This window comes from Myxocyprinus asiaticus, chromosome 10, assembly GCF_019703515.2.
Source record: "Myxocyprinus asiaticus isolate MX2 ecotype Aquarium Trade chromosome 10, UBuf_Myxa_2, whole genome shotgun sequence".
Taxonomy (NCBI): Eukaryota; Metazoa; Chordata; class Actinopteri; order Cypriniformes; family Catostomidae; genus Myxocyprinus; species Myxocyprinus asiaticus.
This window is the reverse complement of record NC_059353.1, coordinates 605,774-623,271: the sequence shown is the minus strand read 5'-3', so window position 1 is coordinate 623,271 and position 17,498 is coordinate 605,774. Positions and strand designations below refer to the sequence as shown.

The 17,498-nt window shown below is 38.9% G+C and overlaps 1 protein-coding gene across 3 annotated transcripts in view; it reads left to right on the top strand.

Moving 5' to 3' along the window:
* The first annotated feature begins 5,733 nt into the window (after window positions 1–5,733).
* Window positions 5,734–17,498, top strand: part of LOC127446840 (protein FAM126B-like) — a 101,368-nt gene continuing 89,603 nt past the window's right edge. For all 3 annotated transcript variants that reach the window (XM_051708125.1, XM_051708126.1, XM_051708124.1), the window contains exon 1: window positions 5,734–5,858. The gene's annotated coding sequence lies outside the window, so the exon portion shown is untranslated. The remainder of the gene's footprint in view (window positions 5,859–17,498) is intronic.

Sequence of the window (17,498 nt, the reverse complement as noted above, 5' to 3'; positions counted from 1 at the left end):
TACGCATTCTCTCGTCTTGTTTGTCAGTTGGCATGAGCATATATTGCCTTATTGTCTTGGCGATGTGCACTCATGACATTCGGACGTTTTGTTGTCTTGTGAGAGCACGTGGCTTTGTTTTGTTTCTGTATCGCCGTGTCTCCCTCTGTCTTATGTCATACCTCCTTGTTTGCCCATTATTAGTTTATTAGTCACACCTACCCTGTCTTGTTAACCTGTTGATTTCTCTCCATATTTTAGTCTCCTCGTGTTTGCTGTCCAGTGCCAGTTCATCTTGTTTGTTCAGTTGGTGATGGTCTCGTGTTCCAGTCAGTCTAGTTAATTTCTTATCAGTCTGGTTTCCCATCCTTGTTTGGTTCGGTCGGTCCTGGTCCCTGTTTCGTCTGCCCCAGCCCCTCTTCAGTTAGCCCTGCCCTGGACTTGTTTGTTTTCCCCCTTGTGGGAGTTTAAGTTTGTTTTTTTTTTTTTTTGTTTTTTTTTTATTTTATTTTCTCCCCTTTTCTCCCCCATTTGGAATGCCCAATTCCCAATGCGCTCTAAGTCCTCGTGTTGGCATAGTAACTCGCCTCAATCTGGGTGGTGGAGGACGAATCTCAGTTGGTTGCTTAGGAGACCTGTCTGGATTCAAACTCCCGACTCCAGGGGCTGGGGCATTAGTTTTAGTCCATTTTAGTTTTTTTTTTTTTTTTTTTTTTACTTATTTTTGTATATAATTAAATTCCTTTATTTTTCACTCTGTGTTTGGGTCCTGCCTCTGCATTTTCTGACAGATGTACTGTATAACCTTTATTTTACCATATTTTATTGTTGTGCTCTTTACGCTTTAAATAAAATAGTGGCTTCAAAATGTGAAGAAGCAAAGAGAAAGGCCAAGGCTCAGCTGGAAAACATTACAGCTGTGTCTCTCACATCAGATATGTGGACTTCAGTCAACATGGATGCATACCTAGCCATAACCTGTCATTATACTGATGACAATGAAAAGCTGACCACTGTCTTGTTGGGGGTTGAAAAGTTCCCAAATAGACACATGACTGAAAATATGGCCCTGGTGAAAAATAATGTTATGGAGGAGTGGGCAATCAAGGACAAAGCAAAGTGCCTTGTCACAGATGCTGAGGAAAACATGATTGCTTGTGCAAGAATTCTGCAAGTGAGACACTCAATCTGCATGACACATGCCCTTAACAATGTTTAAAAAATCTTTTGTTCAGGTTCCTGCTCTTTGTGACATCCGGAACAAAGCGATGAAAATGGTGACCTATTTTAGAAGCAGCACCACTGCCAGAGAAATGTTGACCCAGATGCAGCAGGAGCTGCACAGACCAGTTCTTAAACTGGTCAATGAGGTGGAAACACGCTGGAACAGCACTTTTCATATGCTTCAATGCCTGCATGATGAAAGACTGTGGGGGCATCCCTTGCCTCGCTTAAAACTGACATCACTCCGCTTCATGCGCAGGAGAATTAAGCCATAGAGCAAATTCTGTGTGTTCTCTCCCCATTCCACCAGGCCACAGTAGAGCTGTCTGAGGAAAAGCAAGTGTCTGGCTCTAAAGTCATTCCTTTACTGAAAATGATTCACCATTATTTACAAGGGGAACAAATCAGGTATTTATTTGTATTTATTTAGCTTATTCATTAACAACAGTAATCAATGTTTTGGGGCTGACTTAGACTGTTGTTTTATATTACACTGTTATGTATAAATAAATACAGTATATTTTAGAAATATTATATTGTTTATATGTATATTCTGTATGTTTTTATTGCAGCTAACCTATTTCATAGGTTAACCATGGACATCTCAAAAGAATTAAGTGAAAACCTCATCAGGCGTCTGACGGAACACATCTGGAATATGGAGTCGCTGAGCATAATGACCATGGCAACTTTGCTAAAACCTTGGGTTTCCTCAACCAGAATAAAATGACCGAGGCTGTCAAACAGCTAAAAATAGAATGTGCCAATATCATCAGGACCGAAGACGAAAGACCATCGACATCGACAAGCACTCTGTCAACAGAACCACCATCCTTAACTCAACAGCCTACAACAAGCTCAAGTATTTATTTATTAATGTCTTTAAAAAAAATTAAAATAATAAAATAATAATTGTTGTTGACTGTTGGTGTATGATGTATTCAGTCAATGTACATGTACAGTCACTCCCATTCAAGTTGTTTTCCGGTCCTTGAATCTGATTGGACGAGAGACGTTCCATGAGTACTGATGGTCTCACACCATCAGGACTCGGACGCTTCACTGTGTGTATCACTCTGCTTGTGTTTGTGCCGTTCTAAACTAAAGTGTAAGAGCAGTGCAGATGTGTTAAGAGCTATCTGTCTCTTTACATTTAATATTGTGACATTACATATTTTAGCCAGCAGGTGGAAGCAAAAGACCATTTTTTGTGTGTAATATGAGCCAGTTGGTGACGTGAAGTCAGCGTCACTCAGTGTTTACATACAACAGCACTCCTTGATCGCTCGCATTACTACTACACTACTAAAGCTAGGAAATAGCTTTAAACCACTTTAAACTAACAACTTCAGCATTAAGGCTCATCACAGCTGAGAGACACAACAGACTGATTAATTACACAAACTCAAGGTGCTTACCTCTTACCGGAGTTTCCACATTGGAGAGGACATACGAATGGAGGAGGAGATTGCGGTTTCTATAGTGAAAGACTCTTGCACACCAGCTACCACGAAATAGGCAGGAATACCCCCGCTTGGACGGCTATTTTCCACAGTGAAAATAATGACATTATCTTCAGAAAGCTGACTAACATACTACAGCATCATCAACAGGTGATTGCACATGCTCAATCTCTCTCTCTCTCTCTCTCTCTCTCTCTCTCTCTCTCTCTCTCTCTCTCTCTCTCTCTCTCTCTCTCACACACACACACACACACACACACATTCATCCTTGTTTCTCCAATATCATGTTAGAAACAGCCCAAGACATGATACTAGTAGTTCTAAAGTGATGTTTTTAAGAGGCTTGGACACATCATTTGGTGTGAACCAGCAACTGCAGATTCTGATTTGTTGCGTAAGAAAGTAATTCCATGAACAAATGCATTTTTATCGATTTTACTCGGTTTTTCCAAATTTTTTAAAATGTACTTTTTCGTTGAACTGTTGTATAGAAGCAATATCACACTTGCACTCGTGTGATATGGCCCTAAATCAGCACTGCTGTGATTACCTACGGCCTCGTGCCTGCAGCCGAATCACAGCTGTGCTAATGTAGGGCCATATCGCACTCTTGCTCGTGTGACATCACTTGAACATCATATTGAATAATTATATTGGAATTTATTGCCACACTTTTAATGGCAGAAAATCAACACACACACACACACACACACACACACACACACACACACGTGTTAGGCTTTTATTTGTGCACATAACATTGAAACTACATTAATAAGATTTGTGGTTGGTGTATGAAGGTATTTTTTGGAGCAAATCAACTGAGCGCCTGTGACAGTGGAATTTGTAGTTGTAGATATTAGTCACACATGTGTACCAGTAAATATGAAGTCACAGAGAAAAATGTTTTAAGAGTTGCAAACTTGTAAAAAAAGTTTTCTTGGATATTTTTCTAGCACAAACATAAGTACATAACTACAACTGCTTGAGTCTGCTGCTACGAGTCTCAAACACTGTTTTTCGCTTGCAAATGACAAGTTTCACGCACTCTCCCTTTTGCACCACATATCTGTGTAAAATGTGGAGCAAAAGTGATTTGTGCATCTGTAGAGGCAGCGGCGGGCACTGTTCAGAGATCAGAGAATTTTGGCCAATCAGAAGAGCTAGTTTTACCATTAAAGGTATGTTTTTCTTTCTTTTTCTGAAATTACTCACCGTTATACATTTGTTTATAGTTTAAATATGTGCGCTGGTCAGCTACGTTGGTAATCAGTGTTTCTTAGTTAGATTAGCCTTTCTTGTTTCACGAAAGGTAAGCTAACGCTAGACTACCTGCGCTGTTTTAAAAATTTGCCATTCAGTCGTCTCATATTAAATGATACCCTCATATTAAACGATTTATTCCTTATATTCTCTTCTGCTTTACCTTCTAGAAAAATGACAGAACAGGGTGGGTCTTCGCAGGTGAGTATCATATCATAAGTATGCACCTAATGTAAGATTATCCTTATGAGAATTTACCATGGTAAGAAAACCATGGGTACCATGTTTTTTTTTTTTTTTTTTTTTTTTTTGGATAGTAATTTTTATAGGAATACCATAGTAAAGGGATGTCAGAGTTTGCACTACAGTAGGCAATTTGTCCAGTAATTATTACTCCCATAGGGAAGCAGTCCCGAAATTGGAATCTATAAATAACATAATCTTGATCCCATAGGTATCCAGGAATTGAGCGAAACTAACCAAGTAAACTAAGGGGGCTGGAAGCACCTGTTTCCAAGTGATTAAGCCTCTGTTGCAGGTCAGCAGTGATTTAGTGGGACACTGCAGGTCACATGGGAGTGAGATAACTTACTATTCTTAGACTATGTAAATATTGATTTTATATTATATGGAACAACTATTTGCAGTGACGTTGGATGGAAAAACATGCTTTAAATCGCCCATAGGCTTTATAAAATGTTAATTAACCCGCTCTGTGACTCACTTCCAATATCGGGACTGCTTCCCTATGGAAGTAATAATTACTGGGGCCGCTAGAGGCCGCTGCCTCTACAGTTGCACAAATCACTTTTGCTCCATATTTTACATAGATTTAAGATATGTGGTGCAAAAGGGAGAGCGCGCGAAACTTGTCATTTGCAAGCGAAAAACAGTGTTTGAGACTCGTAGCAGCAGATTCAAGCAGTTGTAGTTATGTACTTATGTTTGTGCTAGAAAAATTTCAAAGAAAAAAAAAATATTTGTGAGAAAATATTCTACAAGTGTGTGAATTCATATACTGATTTGCGGATGAGCAAAATTTGTCCGTGACTTCACGTTTTTTGATGCGGGTGTGTGAATGTGTTTTGCACCATATTCACTGCAGTAACTGTAGCAAAAAGGTGAGCGTATGAGTTTCTTAATTTGTCATTCGTAGAATAGGATTTGTGCACCTGCAATGACGAATCTGAGAAGGTGTAACTGTTGTGTTGTGTTTGTGGGAGAGAAAAAAAAAATCTACAAGTTTGCAACTCTTAAAACATTTTTCTCTGTGACTTCAAATTTACTGGTACACATGTGTGGCTAATCTCTACAACTACAAATTCCACTGTCACAGGCGCTCAGCTGATTTGCTCCAATAATACCTTCATATTGGTGCTTCATCCGACAGAGCTTCATTCTCAGGTAAAAAAAAAAAAAAAAAAAAAAACCTGCTTTATTTTGCACTAACCACCAGATGGCATTGTTTTGACACTCTCGAAACTTTGAATCTTTTCGCGGAACAATCGGGAAAAGCCTCAGAGCTTTACGATGCTTCATTTCCCCATCCGTATTTTATTTTTTTTTATTTTATTTTTTTTTATATACATTTCAGTTTGTTTCTTTCATTTATTTTTCATTTTACTCTAACCTACTAATACTACTATATTATTATTTTTTATTTAATATATAAATAATTTTTAAATGTTATATTTATGAGAAATATTTGATCAACGTATGTATATTTTTATTTACAGTTAATTATACAACTTTCATATCGATGCTTGTATTATGTCCGTGGCTTTAAGTTGGACTTGTCTGTTCCGGTTGTCAAGCGGAAGCGGTGTTGTTCGTCGTTGATGTGTATGTGGCGCGCGGCATCACCTTCGCATCAGCTGTAAAGCGCGAGCAGTAGGAGTGTACAGCTGATTTCATGTCTGAACTACACAGGTGAGTTTATTACGTCATATTAACGACAGTACTGTGACACACACATGATGCTGTTGTCTGATAGTTTGTCATTTAATCTGTCCATCATGCGAGAAGGACGCTCGTTGTTCAGACATATAAGTCCACCTGTGATTAATAACTGCATGTGTAATATGCTGTACATGTGAAATCTCTATGAGGACGCAGACTGTAATGACTGACGGTTGTAAAGATTGACAGTGCTCTTAAACATGCTCTTTAATTTAATATATTTTAATGTATTCGGATTGATGAGATGATCGTGTGTGTGTGTGTGTGTGTGTGTGTGTGTGTGTGTGTGTGTGTGTGTGTGTGTGTGTGTGTACACGTACAGGGCTGTTGCTAGGAGTCGTGATGTTGTGGGTCTGATATGATATTATGTAATCGATCGTTTACTAATGCATGATTAACACTAACCGATAGCACACAAATGCAATTTATAATATAGAAGTCAATAATATTAGCTACAGTAGCACTGAAGCTGAAAAGTAGAGAAAAGAGAGACAATAAATATTTTTAAAGGGTATTGGTGTAAGTGCTGTTGTGGTTGGTTACACAGTAGTTAAGTGTTAGTTAAAGGTATAATCAGTAATTTTTTCCTCTTTAAAAAAGTTTTACTGCTAAAGAAATTAACAATAATTATGAAACTCAAGTCTAAAATCATGACCAGTCACACGAGATGAAGACTCCAGTCATATCATTAACATTATATAACAAAGCAGTTTATTCTACATGGAGAGGGTCATCTCATGGGGTTGCCATGTTAAGATCACATGACCAGCTGAATACTACTCACTTAATCTCAGTAACTGCCCTGTTATTGGATACTTTAACTCATGGATTAAATTAATCATGACTGACCATGTATAGTGAATTTCCACAATGGCATAAGTAACTGAAAACTATTGCTTTTGAATGATGCTGCATCCGCACTGATAGGTGTCAGTGAAAATCCAAGACTACATAAACGTTATTTATATATTTATTTTTTCTCCTCTATTCATCCCAGTTTGGCATTCCCAATTCCCAGTCCTCTCTAATTCCTTGAGGCGGTGAAGTAACTCGCCTCAATCCGGGTGGTGGAGGACGAATGCACATCTTGTCATGTGGCTTGCTGAGCGTGTTATGATGAAGATTTAGAGCTTGTTGAGGCTCAAGGCCCAGGTATACTTCGTTTTTGCACGTTCCGGATCGTGCCCGGCCGACCGTGTTGCCTTTCTGAATATACTTTTCTGACCGCGAACGAATAGGAATGCATTCGACACATGTGCACTATAACTGCTTTGTTATGACACTCTTTTAGTTCAGTCAATGGGCAGTGCATGCGCAGGACTGCGTCCGCTGGTCAAGAAAATCTGGGTGGCACACAGTCAGCCCGCGAGGCTGTGCTGATGATGAAATTTGCGTCACGCAAACTGTGCATGGAGCGATCAACAAGACGGACAACTGAAGTATACTTTGGCCTTCACGCTATTCACCGTGGCATCCATGCACAGCTCATCATGTGCTCCACTGTGAGCGAGAACCACTATTATAGACCACAAGGAAGGTAACCCATGTGACTCTACCAACCTTAGCAACTGAGCCAATTGGTCACCTGGCTGGAGTCACTCCACACACCCTGGATTCAAACTCGCAACTAGTGGTCAGCGTTTTTGCTCGCTGAGCTAAGTAATGACCTTAAATGTTTTAGATGCATGTTGGGCAGATACTTCACATTCACAGTCAGTTTAATCAGCCTCATCAGCACTACCTTTAAAAACCCAGCACGCCTGTCCTCGGGAGACCGGTCTCTTCAAGCTGGCATCCTCGCAGGTCCAGGAATGGAGCGGGAAGTGTCTGGCATGAATTACATTGCCCCTATATTTACCATAGTTCTTCCATTGTGGCATTTGTAATAAATCATAACCACAGGTAAGACCGTGGGTGCCGCCTCATTAATGTGGTAATGAGTCAAATAAAATAATACACATAAGTCTCAGATTTTCCCTGATAGATCATTTAATATTACATTTCTGTTACAGTTTACCATGATACTTATTAGTAAGGGGGATGATGTGTAGTTTAAAAACTTTATTTTGGCATATGGCACAGTGTTGTAGTTGTTTTTCTCATCAGTGTTAGTTAGATCGCCTGGGTTCGCATAGCTGTTTGAGACATTTGACCCAAAAAACTTCTCCATAGAAATCAAATCGGTCACATATGTTTTGTGGTCTGCGCCACAATATCCAGAGAAGCCAGATTAGTCAAGCAAGTGAGCCTCTCTCCTCTGGAGCACAAATATCGGGAAGCCTGCTGGACTGGCATGCACCTGGGTGCTCCAGAGATAGTGCACAACAGATCATGGCTGCGAGTGATTCTCCGATGGCTCGCAAAACACTCACATGAAAACAGGCTTCAGTAGCGCAGTGCAGATAGACATTTCAGTTGAGAAGGTTATTTAGTGCTTATAGCCCCGTTTCCACCTGGTATTAAGATGCGTTTTGGGTGATCTGATCACGTGGTTAGGTGAGACACATTGCTGTTTATACCTGGTCGCTTAAATGCATCTCCTGTGACCACTTGTGTTTGGATTTGGAGGGGAGGATCTCTGTTTCGTGATGACATACATCACTCACTATGTCAGTGTGTTACTGCATGAAAATAAAGAGCAACAACGTCATTAAAGTCAAAGAAAGTACGGAAAAGAACAGCATGCTGTTTCTCCCAGATATGGTTGAAATTTAATTTAAGAACAAACGCAACGTCAAGCAGAATTATCCATTATTTGAGTTGTATTACTTGTATTAAAGGAGCATCAGGTCAAGTCAAGGTTTATTTGTAGAGCACATTTAAAAGCAACAGAGTTGTACCAAAGTGCTGTACAGTAAAATATAAAACAAATAAAAGAAAAAAAAAATCCAGGAGCAAATACGCAAGTGACAACATTAATAAATAACATGCAGCATACAAAATATACTGTACAATAAACATAACACAGTCTGAGTAACTAAACCATAAAACACTTAAGCTAAGAATTATCAAAAGATAGAGAATACAAATAAGATTTAAGAACAAATTTAAAAATAGCTAGTGAAGGAGCAGACCTCACGTGAAAGGGCAGGCTGTTCCAAATTTTGGGAGCTGCAGCAGAGAAGTTCGTGCTTCTCATCTGACTTAATACCAGACACACTAAAGAAGATCCTAGAAGCTCTTGTGATGAATGTATCTGGTTTTTTAAATGTTCAGATTGGATGTATTTCCTTTTAAAGCCGCTCGTAAACTACAAAGTTTAAACTCTTGCTTTAGCGCAGCGGTTGATTGACAGGTGAGTGGCGGCGCTTCACTGCTGCTGGGATGCATACGTGACTGATTAATATTTACACCTCAATTGCGATGTGGACACATGCTTTTTTCACCACATTCTTTTGTGGTTCTCTATCACAAAATGTTTTAGACCCCGTTTAGACCTGTATTTAGGGCTGACCTCGGATCACCCGAAATGCATCTTAATACCAGATGGAAACGGGGTCTATGAAGCGCTGAATGTAAGATGAATATCATTGAATTTGCTTTGGTGGCCCAACATTTTGCTTGGGTGGCAGCTAAAAAATGCTTATGGCTGGGAAGTTAACTTAAGTCTATTGAGTATTTTTAAAAAAAAGGAACAAGCCCTTGGATATGCTCCACCCAGTGGTGTAGTAGTGTCTGAAGAGGTGGGCATACTTTGAATGTATGAAGGGCCCACCCCCAAAAAAAAGACATGCACCTGGTCTCTAAAATTCATATATTTACATTTATACACAATACATGTGAAAAATGTGTAAGAAATATTTTTTTTTCCATAAAAATCAGGTAATCATAGTCCCAACTGAACTTACAAAATGTATATCAGGATAAGTTTCTTGCTGGAATGGTGTAGAGTATACTACTAAGAACTAGGGCTGTCAATTGGGCGGAGAAACTAAGTTCAAAATTTTACCTTAAATATTTTCAAAATTTGAATAATATTTGAATTTTAAAGTCAGCTGAATTTTTAATTGATGTTGTTTCCTTAGTCCACAAGAGGGCGCATTAAATACATAAACCATACAGCACCATTATATTAATGTAAATAACATTTTTGGCTTTAAAAAAAAAGAGCATTCCATTTTCAACTAATGTGCATAAAATAAATAAATAAGTTTTAGTTGGTCCATATTTTCAAATGTTAAGTCAAAAGATAAATGAGGGGGGTAAATGCTTCAATATACAGTACACATGTTGTTACACTTACTGATGCCACAGTATATACTACCTCTGACTCAAGCTTCATAATAACAGCGAAATACCACATGTTTTTTATTCATTACAATCTATGTAGGGTAGCAATATTCCCAGATATCAGTGGTATTCGGCTGAACTCGGTGGTGAAGCGGCTCAGACTATGAGCACAGGCTAGGGGATGTTCAAACAGACAGAGCACAACAGAATGGAACCGAATACAACAATCTCGAGACAGAAACACATTTCCAAGTTGAACTTCTCTCCTGACAAAGTGTTTAAAAATGCTTATAAGAGAGCAAGACGGAGTCCACGGATGCCATGCGAGAAGCAGATGTGTGAGACACGAGCTCTGCGAACTTTGCTAGTTTTTAAATTATTTTCATGTTATAATCCGGTGATTAGATACACCCAGTTACATACTTGCTCTTTGAGGTAAACATGGCAAAGAAGTCAAAATCCTCAGACTCTGGAGACATTAAAAGACATTTACGTGTTCAAGCTGAGGCCTCTGACAGGCCTGCTGACCGGGGACTCGATTTGGATGGCACGTCTTTAGATAAAATACAGCGTCAACTGTCCAACATCTTGGTAATGCTGACGAAGGTTGTTGCTGACTTGGAGGATCTCGCTGTAACACGTCGATCGATTACGGCGATGGAAACAAACTTCTCTGAGTTGGTTACAAGAGTGACAGAAGTTAAAAGACGTATTGATTATCTTGAGTCATCGGAAAGGGAATTATCTGCTAATCCGCCCGGCTCCAAAACAGATTTGGAATTAATTTCGGAAAAACTGGAATATTTCGAAAATATGAGCCGAAGGAATAACATACGAATTGTTTGAATTCCTTGGCATGACTCCAAGAAACTTTTGCATTGACGGAAGATAATTTTTTACACTGAAGTTCCCGGCCAGATCAAGAATGGACACTGTGGATGACCGCAAAATATCTACATGCTCACATAAAGGACGTCTTTTATAAAGTTGACGGGCTGAGTAAATTATGGTGTATTTAAAAAAAAAAAATAATTATTTTTGGGTGCGGCCTCCGAGTTAGTTTGGCTCTTGATCATCCGATGAACCGGGATGCCGGTTTTGTTTCGTGCTGGCTCCGCCTAGCGGCTGGAGCTTGTTCTGTTGAATAACACTCCTTTGGAACAGCTGTGGATAAATCTGTTCGTTCTTTGTGCTTATGCCTCTTGTTGGCTGGAGTTTGTTTTTGTGGAGTATTTTTAAGGGACAGTAGAATGAATGTCATCTGCTGAACTCATAACAGCCGGCTCACTGAACAATTGTTTGTCTGTCCGAGGAAACTGAATGGCTTTATATCAGCTGGAGTTTGTTTTGCAGAGGATCACACCTTCGAGACGGTTCTGTGAATGAATCTACATGTTTTTTCTGTTATTCTGCCTGTTGGCTGGGGTCTGTTTTACAAAGTATTTTCTGTTATGTAATTTTGCCTCACAAAATATGTATAGAAGCACCGGATTTGAGCAATCCGATGGCAAGGTTGTCGCGGGGGCTCTTGTAGGCATACATGGACTCTTTGAGTTTAGAGGGATTGACGCAGGTTGGCACTGTCATGTGTGGGGTTAATGCGCATGTTTTTCTTTTTTCTGTTTGTTTTGTTCGGGGGGAAGTTCAGGGTTTGATTGTTGCATTAATGGGGAATGTGGTCTGTGTAATCTTGTTTTTGACACACAATTTTTTTATTTTTATTAAATCAATATGTCAGATGTTAATATGACTAAGTTGTCTCTCTCCACATGGAATGTGAATGGGTTGGAGCACCCTATAAAAAGAAGGGAGGTTATTTATTTTCTTAAACGTAAGAAATATAATATAGTGTTTATATGGAATCATTAAAGAACGGAAAGCTTCCTCCAACTATGACACAAGCCCGGATCAGTCTGATTCTTAAAAAGGACAAAGATCCAAGTGTGTGTGTAAAAGTTACCGTCCAGTTACCTTGATCCAGCTAGATGTAAAAAATTTACGGGAGTAAGGTTATGACATCTCTTATACATATAGATCAGGTGGGGTTTATTCGGGGCCGCAGCTCTTCTGATAACATAAGGCGTTTCATTAATATCATGTGGTCAGTAGCGAATGATCAGTCTCCGGCCACTGCCATTTCACTTGATGCCATAAAGGCGTTTGATTTGGTAAAATGGGATTATAAGATTTTAGAAATGTATGGGTCCGGAAGTACTTTCATTGGTTGGATTGTTACTTTATAGACACCCTGTAGCAGCGGTACAAATAAATGGATTAATTTCAGATTATTTTACTCTGGATAGGGGCACTCGGCAGGGTTGCCCTCTTTCCTCATTATTGTTCTTGCAGATGGCGCTCATGTCTTGCCCTGGAAACATTAGCAGCCACGATAAGAAAGGAGGAGGATTTTCCAGGGGTGGTGGCGGGAGGTGTGGCACATAAGCTTCTGTTTTACGCAGATTATATTTTATTATTCCTCTCCGACCCCACTAAATCTATGCCTTGCCTCCACAGAATTATTCATTCCTTTTCCAAGTTCTCTGGATACAAAGTCAGCTGGTCTAAATCCGAAGCTTTAGCTCTGACTGCATACTGCCCAGTAACGGCCTTTCAGCCAGGCACCTTTTAGTGGCTCAAACAGGGCATTAAGTATTTGGGGATTTTATTCCCAGCAAATTTGTCTGAGTTCATTTTGACCCTTTAAAAAGTTTTCGAGCAATGTGGACAGATGGGCTTCATTACATGTATCGATGATTGGGAAGATTAATGTTATTAAAATGAACTGTATTCCAAAATTCAACTACCTGCTACAGTCACTGCCTATAGATGTCCCCTTCTCATATTTTTTAGTAATTTGACTGAATTGCAAAGTCCTTCATTTGAAATGGTAAACGTCCAGGACTACATTCCAACAAATTACATAGGCCGATTGACAAAGGTGGGTTAGGCTTACCCAAGATTTTGTTTTATTATTATACGTTCAGTCTCAGGCATTTGGCTCATTGGTCACTTCTACCTGAGAGAGCCCCTCCCTGGTTTTCTATTGAACAGGAAGTCCTTGCCCCATTTCACCATTGCAAAGTCTTTCTATTAAACTAACCGGAGAAGGTAAGTCACACCCCGTTATTTCACATTTGCACATGATTTGGACAAGTATGGCCAGAGTATTTAATTCGGACATTTATTTAAATGTTGCCACAAGCATATGGCTGAACCCAAAATTATGTATCAATAAGTCCCCTTTCTGTTGGCCAGAGTGGATTATGAGAGGGGTTGTTACACTTGGTGACCTGTATGAGAGTGGAGTGTTGAGATCTTTTGAGAATTTGGGTCATCATTTTGGGATTCCAGATCTCAGTTTTATAGGTATTTACAGCTGCGCCACATGTTCTGTACTATTTTTGGGAGTAGCACACACCCCCCTAAAGTGGCAGATGCTTTCGGAGAGGTGATTACTGCTTTTGGAAAAGGTAATGAGGCATCAGTGTATTACTCCTTGCTGGTTCGGAGTCTGGGGGATGGAGCTTTAGCTTCTATCAAGAGATTATGGGAAAAAGATTTGAATTTGGTATTGGAGGAATAAGTGTGGACTAGGATTCTAAAAAATGTCAAGTCTGCATCTAGAGATGTAAGGGTTCGCCTTATGCAATTTAAGATTTTACATAGATTTTACTGGACCCCCTCTAGATTATATAGGCTTGGTCTTAAAGACACACCCAACTGCTGGCGTTGTCAATCAGAAGTTGGAGACACAGTAATAGAGGGGGTTAAGAATTGATTCTGTTTGTATATGTTCTTGCTTTTATGTGTTAATATAGGAATCAATAAAAAAATGTTAATGTAAAAAAAAAAAAAAAAAGAAAATCCAGAGGGAACCCATGGTGAATTAGACTTCTGGGTTTTTGGACTACAAGCTGAACAGCTCTATTATTAGTTCATGTTAGTTAGTTCATAGTGCAGTAACTAATGTTAACAAACACAACTTTTGATTTTAAAAATGTATTACTTTGTTGAAATTAACTATGATTAACAAATTCTGTAAATGTACTGTTCATTGTAAGTTAATGTTAACTAATGTTGTTAACTAATGTTAACAAATGGAACCTTATTGTAAAGTGTTACCATACTTTTTGCTAAAATTTCATATAAGAGAGCAAGACGCAACGGCCAAAGACCACCAACTGTAAGGGCTGTTCACACCAAATGCTTTTGCAACCATCCATTTGTTTTTCTATGTAAACGCGCACTAGATGAAAGTCTTTTTCACTTTGTTTTTGTTTATTCCGCATCTCGTGCAGGAGTGCTGTTTTTTAGATGCTGTGTTTAATTAAAAAGAATTTTAAAAAGCATCTTGAGACACCTGCTTTCTGTTAAACCGTATTTGTTGTGCTGTGTCTAGCCTTTTTTAGTGCAATAATGCGATCGATCTGAGGTCATCGGCACTGCTAGGCACATATCCAAAATTCGAATACACAGTTTTAGCATTCTAATGTGTTTTTATTTTCTTAAATTCGACAAAATTTTGAATTTTAATTTGACAGCCCTACTAAGAAAAATGGTATGATAACTTGATGTTAAATATGTATTTAAATTAATAGGTGTCATTAATGTTCCTTTCATTAGGCTACTATGAACATTGTTAATACTTTATAATTACTCTAATTAATAAATACATACATAGTGCACAATAAACTGTTAAACATTGTATAGCTAATATGTGTAGTAATGTTCACGTTAAAACGTTATCTTGTATTACCATATATAGCCAACGTAAGAATTAATGGTTTTGTTTTATTTGTGTACTATAATGTGTTTTTCTGTGTAAAGTGAAATTGTTTTCCTTCTTAGAAATATATATTGAAATTATTTAATATCACGAGAAAAAGGCACTACCGACAGCAGTATAAGGCAAAAAATAAATAAATAAATAAATTTGAAATAATAACAGGACACAGTTGTCCAGCATCTGCGAAGAGCATCAAAAACAAGCAAGACTGCAATACATGCAGTATTTTTCACAAAGTGTAATTGTAGAAGTTAAATTTAAATGTTCAGTGTGTGTGTGTGTGTGTGTGTGTGTGTGTGTGTGTGTGTGTGTGTGTGTGTGTGTGTGTGTATATATATATATATATATATATATATATATATATATATATATATTAGTTGAAGTCAGAAGTTTACATACACCTTAGCCAAATACATTTAAACTCAGTTTTTCACAATTCCTGACATTTAATCGTAGAAAACATTCCCCGTCTTAGGTCAGTTAGGATCACTATTTTAAGAATGTGAAATGTCAGAATAATAGTAGAGAATGATTTATTTCAGCTTTTATTTGTTCCATCACATTCCCAGTGGGTCAGAAGTTTACATATTCTTTGTTAGTATTTGGTAGCATTGCCTTTAAATTGTTTAACTTGGGTCAAACATTTTGGGTAGCCTTCCACAGGCTTCTCACAATATGTAGTTGGAATTTTGGCACATTCCTCCAGTCAGAGCTGGTGCAGCTGAGTCAGGTTTGTAGGCCTCCTTGCTCGCACACGCTTTTTCTCTTCTGCCCACAAATTTGCTATCGGATTGAGGTCAGAGCTTTGTGATGGCCACTCCAATACCTTGACTTTGTTGTCCTTAAGCCATTTTGCCACAACTTTGGAGGTATGCTTGGGGTCATTGTCCATTTGGAAGACCCATTTGCGACCGAGCTTTAACTTCCTGGCTGATGTCTTGAGATGTTGCTTTAATATATCCACATAATTTTCCTGCCTCATGTTGCCATCTATTTTGTGAAGTGCACCAGTCCCTCCTGCAGCAAAGCACCCACACAACATGATGCTGCCACCCCCATGCTTCACGGTTGGGATGGTGTTCTTCGGCTTGCAAGCCTCACCCTTTTTCCTCCAAACATAACGATAGTCATTATGGCCAAACAGTTCAATTTTTGTTTCATTAGACCAGAAGACATTTCTCCAGAAAGTACGATCTTTGTCCACATGTACACTTGCAAACTTTAGTCTGTCTTTTTTATGGTGGTTTTGGAGCAGAGGCTTCTTCCTTGCTGAGCAGCCTTTCAGGTTATGTCGATATAGGACTCATTTTACTGTGGATATAGATACTTGTCTACCTGTTTCTTCCAGCATCTTCACAAGGTCCTTTGCTGCTGTTCTGGGATTGATTTGCACTTTTCACACCAAAATACATTAATCTCTAGGAGACAGAATGCATCTCCTTCCTGAGCGGTATGATGGCTGTGTGGTCCATGGTGTTTATATTTGCGTACTGTTTGTACAGATGATCGTGGTACCTTCAGGCGTTTGGAAAATGCTCCCAAGGATGAACCAGACTTGTGGAGGTCCACATTTTTTTTTCTGAGGTCTTGGCTGATATCTTTTGATTTTCCCATGATGTCAAGCAAAGAGGCACTGAGTTTGTCCTAAACGACTTGCCAGATTTTTACAGATTTAGTTTTTCCGGAAGGAAATTGGTACTTTAATTCACTAAAGTGGCATTCAACTGATCACAAAGTATAGTCAGGACATTACTGATGTAAAAAACGGCACCATCACTATTGGTGATCATTTGATCATTTTTTTATCAAATCTAGACATGCCCCAGCAGCCATCACTCCAACACCTTATCCTTGAGGAATCATGCTAAATTGATAATTTGGTACTAGAAAATCACTTGCCATTATATCAAACACAGTTGAAACCTATTTGGTTTCTTAAATGAAGCTTAATGTCTTTATGTTTGTTCTTGGGTTGCCACAGTATGCAACAGACTGGCATGTCTTAAAGGTGCACTCAGTCATTCTAATCCAATACACTTTTTGTCAAATTCTGCAAATATCTCCTTAAAGTCTGCTAGCTGTCCGTTCTGTGGGTGGGCTGAAAAAAAATCTAGTATTTGTACACAGCCCTAGCTCTACAAATGGGACAAAAACAAAGTGGATCGGACTTATCCATACAAAACTACTCCAGCCAGTCATCAACAGGGGGTGGTTCTTGCGCATGTACAGTATGGGGGGTGGGGGCAGAGCGAGAGGGGAAAATAATTAGAAGAGCGACGGCAAATCTGGCTGATGCAACCTTTCTAAACTCCAAGGAGGACAAATGGCTGAGAAACAGACCAAGAGAAAAAGGTCAGATGAATATAAACTAAAAAAAGAAGGATTACGATAAGTTGAGGGCTAGGAGCCGTGCCAACATCAGTGAGGCTTTTCAGCGGTGGGAAGACCTCCGAGAGGTAAATGGCTTGAAGACAGATGCAGAAGTTGCTCTTTCTTCTCGATAGATGGGTAACATATATTATGCTATGTTTCACAGATTCCATATATGCTGTTGTTGTGATGTTAGATTTAGTAGCAGGAGAGTTGTGAGTCTC